Source organism: Carya illinoinensis, chromosome 9, assembly GCF_018687715.1.
Source record: "Carya illinoinensis cultivar Pawnee chromosome 9, C.illinoinensisPawnee_v1, whole genome shotgun sequence".
In the NCBI taxonomy this organism is placed as follows: Eukaryota; Viridiplantae; Streptophyta; class Magnoliopsida; order Fagales; family Juglandaceae; genus Carya; species Carya illinoinensis.
The window spans coordinates 31,347,892-31,360,185 of record NC_056760.1 but is presented as its reverse complement, the minus strand read 5'-3'; the positions used below and the strand labels follow the sequence as shown (position 1 = coordinate 31,360,185).

The window sequence follows — 12,294 nt, the reverse complement described above, 5'->3', positions numbered from 1 at the left end:
CCACTTCTTCTAAACTAATAATAAAATACCGTTAAACAAATTGAAAGCCTTAACAACAATAGGCCCAATCTCTAAGTCATGTCTTCCATAGCTTGTATCAAGTGGATCAAAACTGGTTCTTTTTCCTTGAAGCCCATCTTGAGTGTTGGGCTCTTCCTAGCTTCATCCCAAGTGGATTGCACCAATCCTTGCATTGCTTCCTTGATCTTCTTGGCTCTTGATCTTGTAATTGGCCCATCTGGAATTTGCAAGGGATCTTTAAGGGTAGCTCCACCTTGGTTCCCATCATTCCCCCTCTCCTCAAAAGGATTCGACCTCGAATCTTCACCTACATCAAAAGGAGAAAGATCAGAAACATTGAAGGTAGCAGAAACATTATATTCACTTGGAAGATCCACTTTATATGCATTGTCATTAATTTTCTCAAGAATTTGGAAAGGTCCATCTCCTCGAGGATGCAACTTAGTCCGTCTATGGGTTGGGAATCTTTCTTTGCGCATGTGAACCCAAACCCAATCTCCTGGTTCAAAGGTGACACGCCGTCGCCCTTTATTGGCTTGGGAAGCAAACCTTTCATTCTTTTGGGCAATTTGAAGCCGTACCCTCTCATGAAGTGACTTCACCAACTCTGCCTTCTTTTGTCCATCTAAGCTACTCCTGCCATCAATAGGCAAAGGCATCAAATCTAAAGGAGTAAGTGGATTAAAACCATAAACAATTTCAAAAGGAGAGTATGAAGTAGTAGTATGCATGGTCCTATTATATGCAAACTCTATAAATGGCAAACAATCCTCCCAAATCTTTAAATTCTTTTGAACAACAGTGCGTAAAAGCTGAGTTAAAGTCCTATTAACTACTTCAGTCTGACCATCAGTCTGTGGGTGACAAGTAGTGGAAAATAAGAGTTTAGTACCTAATTTTCCCCACAACACCTTCCAAAAGTAGCTAAGAAATTTAACATCCCTATCAGAAACAATGCTCCTGGGCACACCATGGAGTCGCACTATCTCTTTGAAAAATAAGTCAGCTATGCTTGTGGCATCATCTGTTTTATGGCATGGAATGAAATGTGCCATCTTGCTAAATCTATCCACAACCACAAAAATAGAATCTCTACCCCTTTTTGTCCTAGGCAGCCCCAAAACAAAGTCCATAGATATGTCTACCCATGGCTCACTAGGAACGGGTAAGGGTGTATATAACCCATGTGGCAAAACCTTAGATTTGGCCTTTCTACATGTGATGCACCTGCTACAAATGCGATTGATGTCTCTTTTCATCTTAGGCCAAAAGAAATGTTCATGCAATATGTCTAAGGTTTTCTTGACACCAAAGTGTCCCATTAATCCCCCGCCATGTGCCTCACGCACCAATAACTCACGCATAGAACAACTAGGTACACACAGTTTATCTTCTTTAAACAAGTAACCATCATGCTTGTAAAACTTACCAAATGCAGCCTTATCACATGCCATATACACATCAGAAAAGTCAACATCATCGGCATACATATCTTTCACATATTCAAACCCAAGCATTTTAGCACTCATAGAAGTAAGAAGCACATACCTCCGTGATAAAGCATCAGCAACAATATTCTCCTTACCTTGCTTGTAACGGATGACATATGGAAAGGTCTCAATGTATTCCATCCATCTAGCATGCCTCTTATTCAACTTACCTTGACCCTTGAGATGCTTCAACGATTCATGATCGGTGTGGATCACAAATTTCCTAGGCCACAAGTAGTGCTGCCAAGTCTCTAATGCACGAACAAGAGCATAAAGTTCTTTGTCATAAGTAGGGTACTTCAGGGATGTCCCACTTAGCTTCTCACTGAAGAAGGCAATCGGCCGCCTATCCTGCATCAAAACGGCTCCAATCCCTATTCCTGAGGCATCACATTCAATCTCAAAAGCTTTGTTAAAATCTGGTAATGCTAACACGGGTGCAGAGCACAACCTTTCCTTAATAGTGGCAAATGCATTCTCTTGATTAGCCCCCCAATGAAACCCAACATTCTTTTTAATGACTTCAGTGAGTGGTGCAGCAATGGTGCTAAAATCTTTAACAAAACGCCGATAAAAGCTAGCTAAACCATGAAAGCTTCTTACCTCAGTGACGCTCTTTGGTGTTGGCCACTCCTTAATGGCCTTGACTTTCTCTTCATCCACTTCAATACCCTTTGTACTAACAACATAACCAAGAAAAACAACTTCCTCCATACAAAAGGTACATTTCTTGAAGTTAGCATACAACTTTTCACATCTCAACACATTAAACACATATCTCAAATGCTCAATATGCTCATTTAAGTCCTTGCTGTACACTAGGATATCATCAAAGTACACAACCACAAACTTGCCTATGAACGCACGTAGGACATGATTCATTAATCTCATGAAAGTACTGGGCGCATTTGTAAGTCCAAATGGCATAACCAACCATTCATAAAGCCCATACTTAGTCTTAAAAGCAGTTTTCCATTCATCACCCTCTTTCATTCTAATTTGATGGTACCCACTTTTAAGATCAATTTTACTAAAAATACATGAGCCATGCAATTCATCGAGCATATCATCTAATCTAGGAATGGGATGGCGATACTTTACCGTGATATTATTAACCGCCCTGCAATCAATGCACATCCTCTACGTCCCATCCTTCTTAGGCACTAGAAGCACTGGTACTGCACATGGGCTCATGCTCTCCCTCACGTACCTCTTGCTCATCAAATCCTCAACTTGCCTCTGAAGCTCCTTTGTCTCATCTGGATTACTTCTATAAGCTGGTCGGTTTGGAATAGCAGCCCCGGGCACGAAATCAATCTGGTGCTCAATGCCTCTAATGGGTGGCAACTCATTAGGCATTTCCTCTGGGAATACATCCTCAAACTCCTGCAACAAAGAAACAGCCAAACTAGGAAGAGGTTGGTTAGTTTCATCAAGATTAAGATAAGACTCTTTATAGACAAGAAAAATCATAGGGCGATCTGCTAATAAAGCTCTCTTAACCTCACTCTCTCTTGCATAGAAACTCACTTTTGCCTTTCCTTTTCTCTCAGCAGACTCTTTTTCTTTTTCACTCTTTCTTTTTTGCTCAATCTCTTTTTCACTCTTTCTTTTTTTATCACTCTCATTTTCACTCTTTCTCTTTTGAGCAACCTCACTTTTCAGTTTCAGTTGGTCCTCATAGACCTGTCTTGGAGTTAAAGGAGCAAGCTTGGTTGTTTTGCCCTCCTTTACAAAGCTGTACATGTTTTTGAATCCATCATGTATCACTCTCCTATCATATTGCCATGGTCTCCCCAACAATATATGGCCAGCATGCATAGGCACAACATCACAAAGCACTTCATCTTGATACTTCCCAATGGAAAAAGTAACCAACACTTGTCTATCCACCCTAAACCTCCCCACAATCATTCAACCACTGCAGCTTGTATGGTCGGGAGTGTTTCAAGGTAGGTAAATTCAATTTTTCAACTAATGTAGTGCTAGCAACATTAGTACAACTTCCCCCATCAATTATCATACTACATACCTTGCCATTGATGTGGCATCTAGTATGGAAAATGTTCTCCCTTTGTTGCTCTGCTTCATCCATCTTAATTTGTGTGTTGAGAGCACGCCTGGCAACAAGGGACTCACCTGTTACGGGGTATTCTACTCCATCATCATCACTAGCATCCTCCAACTCAGGTATCTCATCACGATCATCCTCACTTGCAGTCATCACCTCCTCATTGTCACGCATAATCATCACACGTTTGTTTGGACATTGAGAAGCGATGTGGCCTGAACCCAAACACTTAAAGCATTTAATATCTCTATTTCTAGAAGGTTGGGATGCCAACTTGGGTTTGTTGCTAGTTCCTTCATCGTTTCCTTTAGGTGGTTCTGTCTTTGCCTTTGTTACAGCTCGATCATCTTTCTCCCACTTTGGTTTCCAAGGAGTGCTAGAAACTGAAGTGTACCTTGATGTCCCTTTCCTCTTTAATTGCCTCTCCACCTTCATAGCCATGTGCACCATGTCTTCTATTTCTACATAATGTTGTAACTCAACCACATTAGCTATCTCCCTATTCAAACCACACAAAAATCTAGCCATAGTGGCCTCCCTATCCTCCTCTACATTCGCCCGTATCATAGCCACCTCCATCTCCTTATGATAGTCCTCCACACTCCTAGACCCTTGTGTAAGATTTTGTAATTTCTGGTAGAGGTCCCTATAGTAGTGGCTAGGTACAAATCTCCGCCTCATGAGAGCTTTCAACTCTCCCCATGTCTCGACAGACCTCTCATAATTCCTCCTCCTATTGGTCACTAATTGATCCCACCAAATAATAGCATAATCAGTGAACTCAATTACTGCCAACTTCACTTTCTTCTCCTCTGAATAGTTATGACACTCAAAGATCAACTCTATCTTCTTCTCCCACTCTAAATAAGCTTCAGGGTCAGTTCTACCTTGCAAAAATGGTATTTTCATTTTGATGCTCTCAAGGTCCCTATCTACTCCATCACGACCCCGTGGGTTTCCCCTAAATCCTCTTTCACGCCTGACTCCTCTATGCCTACCCATCCCAACTTCAGAAATTAGATCTTCCTCATCCTCACCATCTCCTTCATCTTCATACTCATGTTCTCTTCTAGGTTCACGTCTCCTCCTATCTCTCCTACCATGTAAATTTTTAATTACTTCATCTTGTTGATCCATCCTATCTCTCACTTCCCCTAACATCATGTTCAATCGTTCAAACTGTTGTTGCATAGCCTGCAACATAAAGGAGTTATCTGCCATCCCCTTTGGTGATGAGTCACTTTTATGGGACATCGTACGCGCTGCACACAAAAAAACTATTAGTGGAAAAGACCTCACACGCTCCCTTACGTGTTTACACTCGAATAATAGCACTCCACTCGTGTTTCACTCTTAATTGGCTTTTTTTGGATATTGATCTCACACTCTCTTGCCTTTTACCTCAAGAGTTTTCCCACTCAAGTTCTTTCAGAACTAATTGAACTAAATCAAGACAATAGAACCTTGTCTTATTCCAACTAGTAATTAGGTCCAAGAAACAAGAAAAAGAGAAAACACTGAAAGAATAAAATGATACAAGACTCAAGGAAATGATACAAGGGAAAGAGTAATCACAAGACAATATATCAACTATAATGATATATGCAGCCCCTTTGAAATAAAATAAAAATTCGGATTTTTTTTTTTTCGATTTTTTTTTTTCTTTTCCTTTCCTTTCTTTTCTTTTCTTTTCTTTTCTTTTCCTTTCCTTTCTTTTCTTTTCTTTTCCTTTCTTTTCTTTTCTCACTATTTCAGTCAAAAACAGCAATATTCAATTGCAACAATCAAATAACTGAATTCAAACACATAAAAATTGGCAAGGAAATAGAAGAGAATCAATGAAACGACATTCCAAGGAATTGACAAACTTAAAGATGCAAGAAACCCAGAACTTTCCAACCCTACAGATGCTGCAAATTTTGGCAGCCCACAAACAAGCAATTTAGCCACCTAATGTTGATAAACATGAAACCAAAATGATAGAGTAATCTGGCAGCCCTAGGAAAAACGAATTTCTGCACTTTTTTTTTTTTTTGCAACCCTAGAACAATGAAACCCTAGAATTAAAAATGCAATAGATAAAAGATAGAATTACACCTGATTGGAAAACTTGCTCTGATTACGAAATGATGTGAACCCCAATAGACTTGCTTTGAGACCCAACAACAATACTAGAAAAACAACCCCAAGAAAGCCAAACTCAGGTATATGGATGGAAAATCTAGACCCAATGAGAAGCCGTTCAAAGAACCTAGATTATATCAAAATCTAGACCCATTGAAGAACCCATCTCAAGAACCTAGATTACAAAGGAAGAACGCCACAAAGGTTTTGATTTACCCTTGATAAGTTCAGAAGTTCAAGAAGAACAAGAGGAGGTTACTCAACTCTCAATCACAATTCCATATAGTCTGCCTCTCAAATGAGGTTACAAGTGGTTTAAATAGACAATCCCCAAAAACCCTAAGTAAACAATGCGTCGGGTACTGTAGCGTGAACAGTGCCATACGCCACGCTACAGTTACTTCTGAAACCCTAGTAAGACATAAAATTTTAACTTTCCAAATAAACCCTTGGCCAAAAATACAAGGCCTTCCCAAAAATAACCCTAGTCCATTAGAAATAAGACATACGTGGGCCAAGCATCCTCAAGCCCACTTCTTCTAAACTAATAATAAAATACCGTTAAACAAATTGAAAGCCTTAACAACAATAGGCCCAATCTCTAAGTCATGTCTTCCATAGCTTGTATCAAGTGGATCAAAACTGGTTCTTTTTCCTTGAAGCCCATCTTGAGTGTTGGGCTCTTCCTAGCTTCATCCCAAGTGGATTGCACCAATCCTTGCATTGCTTCCTTGATCTTCTTGGCTCTTGATCTTGTAATTGGCCCATCTGGAATTTGCAAGGGATCTTTAAGGGTAGCTCCACCTTGGTTCCCATCAAGTTGTTTGATTGTTACAATTGAATATTGCTGTTTTTGATTGAAATAGTGAGAAAAGAAAGGAAAAGAAAAGAAAAGAAAGGAAAGGAAAAGAAAAGAAAAGAAAAGAAAAGAAAAGAAAAGAAAAGAAAATAAAGGAAAGGAAAAGAAAAGAAAAGAAAAAAAAATCGAAAAAAAAAAATCCGAATTTTTATTTTATTTCAAAGGGGCTGCATATATCATTATAGTTGATATATTGTCTTGTGATTACTCTTTTCCCTTGTATCATTTCCTTGAGTCTTGTGTCATTTTATTCTTTCAGTGTTTTCTCTTGTTCTTGTTTCTTGGACCTAATTACTAGTTAGAATAAAACAAGGTTGTATTGTCTTGATTTAGTTCAATTAGTTCTTCAAAAACTTGAGTGGGAAAACTCTTGAGGTAAAAGGCAAGAGAGTGAGATTATTATTTGAAAAAAAAAGCCAATTAAGAGTGAAACACGAGTGGAGTGCCATTCTTTGAGTGTAAACACGTAAGCGAGCGTGTGAGGTCTTTTTCCCTCTAACATTCTTTTTTGTGCAGAGCATATGATGTCTCATAAAAATGACTCATCACCAAAGGGGATGGTAGATAACTCATTCTTTGTGTTGCAGTCCATGCAACAAAAGTTTGAAAGGTTAAATTTCAAGTTAGGGGAAGTAAGGGATAAGATGGAACAACAAGGTGCATTGATTAGAATTTTGCAAAGTGAGAGAGATAGGAGGAGACGTGAGCCTAGTATGCAGAATAGGTATGATAAGAATGAAGAGTATGGCGAGTCTCTTGTTGTTAGGCGTGCTCCCAATACAGAATTTAAGATGGATGATATAGAGCAGCAAAGAGAGAACATTTTTCATACTAGATGCCACATCAACAACAAGGTATGTAGTTTGATAATTGATGGGGGAAGTTGTACTAATGTTGCTACCACTACTTTAGTTGAGAAATTGAATTTACCTACCTTGAAACACCCTAAACCATACAAGTTGCAATGGTTGAATGATTGTGGGGAGGTTAGGGTAAATAAGCAAGTGCTAGTTTCTTTTTCAATTGGGAAGTACAAGGATGAGGTGCTTTGTGATGTAAGCCTATGCATGCTGGCCATATTTTGTTGGGGAGGCCGTGGCAGTGTGATAGGAGAGTGGTCCATGATGGGTTTAGGAACATGTACAGTTTTGAAAATGATGGAAAAACAATCAAACTTGCTCCTTTAACTCCAACACAGGTCCATGAGGACCAACTCAAGTTGAAAAGTGAGGTTGATAAAAAAAGAAAGAGTAAAAGTGAGGTTGGGGAAGAAAGAAATAGTGAAACCTCAAGAAAAAGAGAGAATGAGTTGAAAAGCAATTGTGAGGCTGAGAGTTCAAAAAAAGATGTTGAAAAAGGGATTAAAAGAAAAGAGAGTGTAAAGGAAAAAGAGAGTGAAAGAAATGAGGGTGATGTTAAAACCACAAGAAAAAAAGAGAGTGAAAAGAAAGATGAGAACGAAGAAAGTGAGAGAACAACAAAGAGAGAAGTGAGTTTTTATGCTAAGGCAAATTTTAATACTAACGGACTTAACAAATCTTTGCCTAGTGTTGTTATCTCTTTGTTGCAGGGATATGAGGTCATGATTCCTAGCGGTGTGTTTAGTGGATTGCCACCTATTAGAGAGATAGAGCAATACATTGATCTTGTGCCAGGTGTGACAATCCCTAACCAACCTTTATTTGAAGAGCATAAGTCCTTGACGCACTTGAAGGGACAAGTTAAGTTGGATAGAATGCATGCCAAGTGGGTTCAATTCATTGAGACATTTCCTCATATAATTCAGTACACATATGGTAAGAGAAATCTTGTATCTGAAGTATTATAAAGAAGGTATGTCCTTGTCTTCATTTTGGATGCAAAGTTATTGAGATTTCAATATGATAAGAACTTGTTTGTTAATGATGATGGCTTGGCTAGTGTGTATGGAGTACGTGAGAAAGCATCATTTTCTCATTTATATAGACTAGATTGGTACTTGTTTAGAGAGAAAAGACTTTGTGTGCCTACTAGTCTTATGCGTGAGTTGCTTGTGCATGGATGTGGTCTGTTGAGAAATTTTGATATAAAGAGGACTTTAGACGTGTTGCATGACCATTGGTGGGAGTACTACTTGCCATTCATTAAGTTTGCATATAGTTGGAGTGGTCACTTTGGTGTAAAGAAGAGTTTACGTGTATTACATGAAAACTTTTGGGAGTATGGTTTGCCATTCATTGATATCGCATATAATTGGAATGGTCATTTTGGTGTAAGGAAGACTTTAGATGTGTTTCATGAACGTTTGTGGGAGTATCATTTTCCATTTATTGAATTGTTACATGAACGTTTGTGGGAGTATCATTTTCCAATTATTGAATTGTTACATGAACGTTTGCGAGAGTATCATTTTTCATTTATAGAGTTTGCATATAATAGGATCATGCATACTGCTACTTCATATTGTCCTTTTGAAATTATTTATGGTTTTAATCCATTTATTTCTTTTGATTTAATGCATTTACCTATTGATGACAGAAGTAGCTTGGATGGACATTTCCAAATTCTTGATAAAGTTAATGATACTTCATATCTAGTGGATCTTCCAGGTAAGTATCATGTGTTTGCTATTTTCAACGTTACTGATTTTTTTCCCTATGATCCAGGTGGAGATTCGAGGTCGAATCCTTTTGAAGAGATGGGGAATGATGGGCCCCAAGGCGGACCAAGTCTTAAGGATCAATTACAAGATTAAGAGCCACGAAGATCAAGGGAGCAATATAAGAATTGGTGCAATCCAATTGGGATCAAGCTAGCAAGAGCCCAACACTCATGATGGACTTGAAAGAAGGAGAACCAGTTTTGATCCACTTGATCCAAGCTATGGAAGACACGACTTGGGTTTCAGAAGTTACTGTAGCGCGGCATATGGCACTGTTCACGCTACAGTACCGAGGCATTGTTTACTTAGGGTTTTTGGGGATTGTCTATTTAAACCAATTGTAACCTCATTTGAGGGGCAGACTATATGGAATTGTTATTGAGAGTTGAGTTATCTCCTCTTGTTCTTCTTGAACTTCTGAACTTATCAAAGGTAAATCGAAACCTTTGTGGCGTTCTTCCTTTGTAATCTAGGTTCTTGAGACGGGTTCTTCAACGGGTCTAGATTTTGATATAATCTAGGTTCTTTGAACGAGTTCTCATCGAGTCTAGATTCTCCATCCATATACCTGAGTTTGGCTTTCTTGGGGTTATTTTTCCAGTATTGTTGTTGGGTCTCAAAGCAAGTCTATTGGGGTTCACATCATTTGGTAATCAGAGCAAGGTTTCCAATCAGGTGTAATTCTATCTTTTATCTATTGCATCTTTAATTCTAGGGTTTCATTGTTCTAGGGTTGCAAAAAAAAAAAAAAAAGTGCAGAAATTCGTTTTTCCTAGGGCTGGCAGATTACTCTATCATTTTGGTTTCATGTTTATCAACATTGGTTGGCTAAGTTACTTGTTTGAAGGCTGCCAAAATTTATATAGGTTGGAAATTTCTGGAGTTTCTTCATCTTTAAGTTTGTCAATTCCTTGGAGTGTCGTTTCATTGATTCTCTTCTATTTCCTTGCCAATTTTTATGTGTTTGAATTCAGTTGTTTGATTGTTACAATTGAATATTGCTGTTTTTGATTGAAATAGTGAGAAAAGAAAGGAAAAGAAAAGAAAAGAAAGGAAAGGAAAAGAAAAGAAAAGAAAAGAAAAGAAAAGAAAGGAAAGGAAAAGAAAAGAAAAGAAAAGAAAAAAAATCGAAAACAAAAATCCGAATTTTTATTTTATTTCAAAGGGGCTGCATATATCATTATAGTTGATATATTGTCTTGTGATTACTCTTTTCCCTTGTATCATTTCCTTGAGTCTTGTGTCATTTTATTCTTTCAGTGTTTTCTCTTGTTCTTGTTTCTTAGACCTAATTACTAGTTAGAATAAAACAAGGTTGTATTGTCTTGATTTAGTTCAATTAGTTCTTCAAAAACTTGAGTGGGAAAACTCTTGAGGTAAAAGGCAAGAGAGTGAGATTATTATTTGAAAAAAAAAGCCAATTAAGAGTGAAACACGAGTGGAGTGCCATTCTTTGAGTGTAAACACGTAAGCGAGCGTGTGAGGTCTTTTTCCCTCTAACATTCTTTTTTGTGCAGAGCATATGATGTCTCATAAAAATGACTCATCACCAAAGGGGATGGTAGATAACTCATTCTTTGTGTTGCAGTCCATGCTACAAAAGTTTGAAAGGTTAAATTTCAAGTTAGGGGAAGTAAGGGATAAGATGGAACAACAAGGTGCATTGATTAGTATTGTTGTTGGGTCTCAAAGCAAGTCTATTGGGGTTCACATCAATTAGCCACGTGTGTTGGCTTTAAGTCCTTAGTCTTCAACGCCTCTAGCTCTCTAGTGAGTATCTCAACCTTAGCTTTTAGGTTATCTTCTTCCCTGAGATGGTAAATTCCACCACCATTTAGGTTTCCTGCAGGTCGCGACCTATTTGTGCTCTCAGTAGCACTAGGTCCAGTCCAAGTGTGAGTTTTTTCAGCAAGCTTATTGAGGTATTCTATGACCTGATCAGGATCTTTCTGTAAGAACTCACCATTACACATCATCTCCACAAATTGACGCTCTCTAGGTGTAAGTCCCTCATAAAAATAGCTTACTAAGCGCCAATTCTCATACCCATGGTGAGGACACATACTCAATAGCTCCTTAAATCTCTCCCAAGACTGATACAAAGTCTCACTGTCCTTTTGTACAAAGGAGGAGATTTGCCTTTTTAAAGCATTGGTCTTATGTTGGGGAAAGTATTTATTAAAAAAGACCTGAGTCATCTCATTCCATGACCCAATAGATCGTGGTCTCAAAGAGTATAGCCAACTCTTAGCTCTATCCTTCAAAGAGAAAGGAAAGAACTTTAGTCTCACAATGTCATCAGTTGCATTTTGACTATGAAAAGTCGCAACTACTTCCTCAAACTCCCTAATGTGCACATATGGATTTTCATTTTCCAAGCCATGAAAAGTAGGGAGTAACTGTATCATCCCTGTTTTAAAATCCAATTGGCGAATATTAGCTGGAAACATGATGCATGATGGTGTGGCTGTGCGTGTAGGGTGGAGGTAATCCTGAAGGGTCCTAGTGGATTGATCTTCATGTTCACTCATTTTCTCAAAATTAGAAGAATTATCAAACAAATGATCAGAAAAATTAAACTGTGACTCTAACACAGGTCTACAAGCAAACCGACCAAAGGCGTCTCTATACCTGTGCATGCAAGGTAGAGAAAAACCCAACACTAAAAAAAAACTACAAAAAGAAAAAGAAAATAAAAAAAAGATGCAGCAAGCTAAAATAGGGAACGATGTTACCGCCTTTACAAACTGTTGAAAAGAAAAACTATCTCACAATTCTTCTACCGTCTCCCCGGCAACGACGCCAAAATTTGATTACGCCCAAAGAATAACGCGGTAGTTGTAGCACAGCTTTGGGGTGTCAATTCCACAGGGAGACAAATTAAAAGAATAGCAAGAGGAACAAAGAAACTAAAGAAAAAATATTAAATAAGTAATAGAGAACAAAGATTAATTTTAAATGTAAATTCAAGTGAAGCAAAGTGATTAACAGAAAAAGTACTCAATTTTAACAAACAGTAGAGCGTCGGGAATCCCTTGCACAAATCTGGTATTTTAATTATTCTTAATTCATTGGATAACTCAATTAG

At 38.2% G+C, this 12,294-nt stretch overlaps 1 non-coding gene across 1 annotated transcript; it reads left to right on the top strand.

The window, feature by feature from the left end:
* Window positions 1-11,249: 11,249 nt before the first annotated feature.
* LOC122277872 lies at window positions 11,250-11,357 on the top strand. The gene has a single exon (XR_006229181.1). It is a non-coding gene; the product is annotated as a small nucleolar RNA R71 (small nucleolar RNA).
* The last annotated feature ends 937 nt before the right edge of the window (window positions 11,358-12,294 follow it).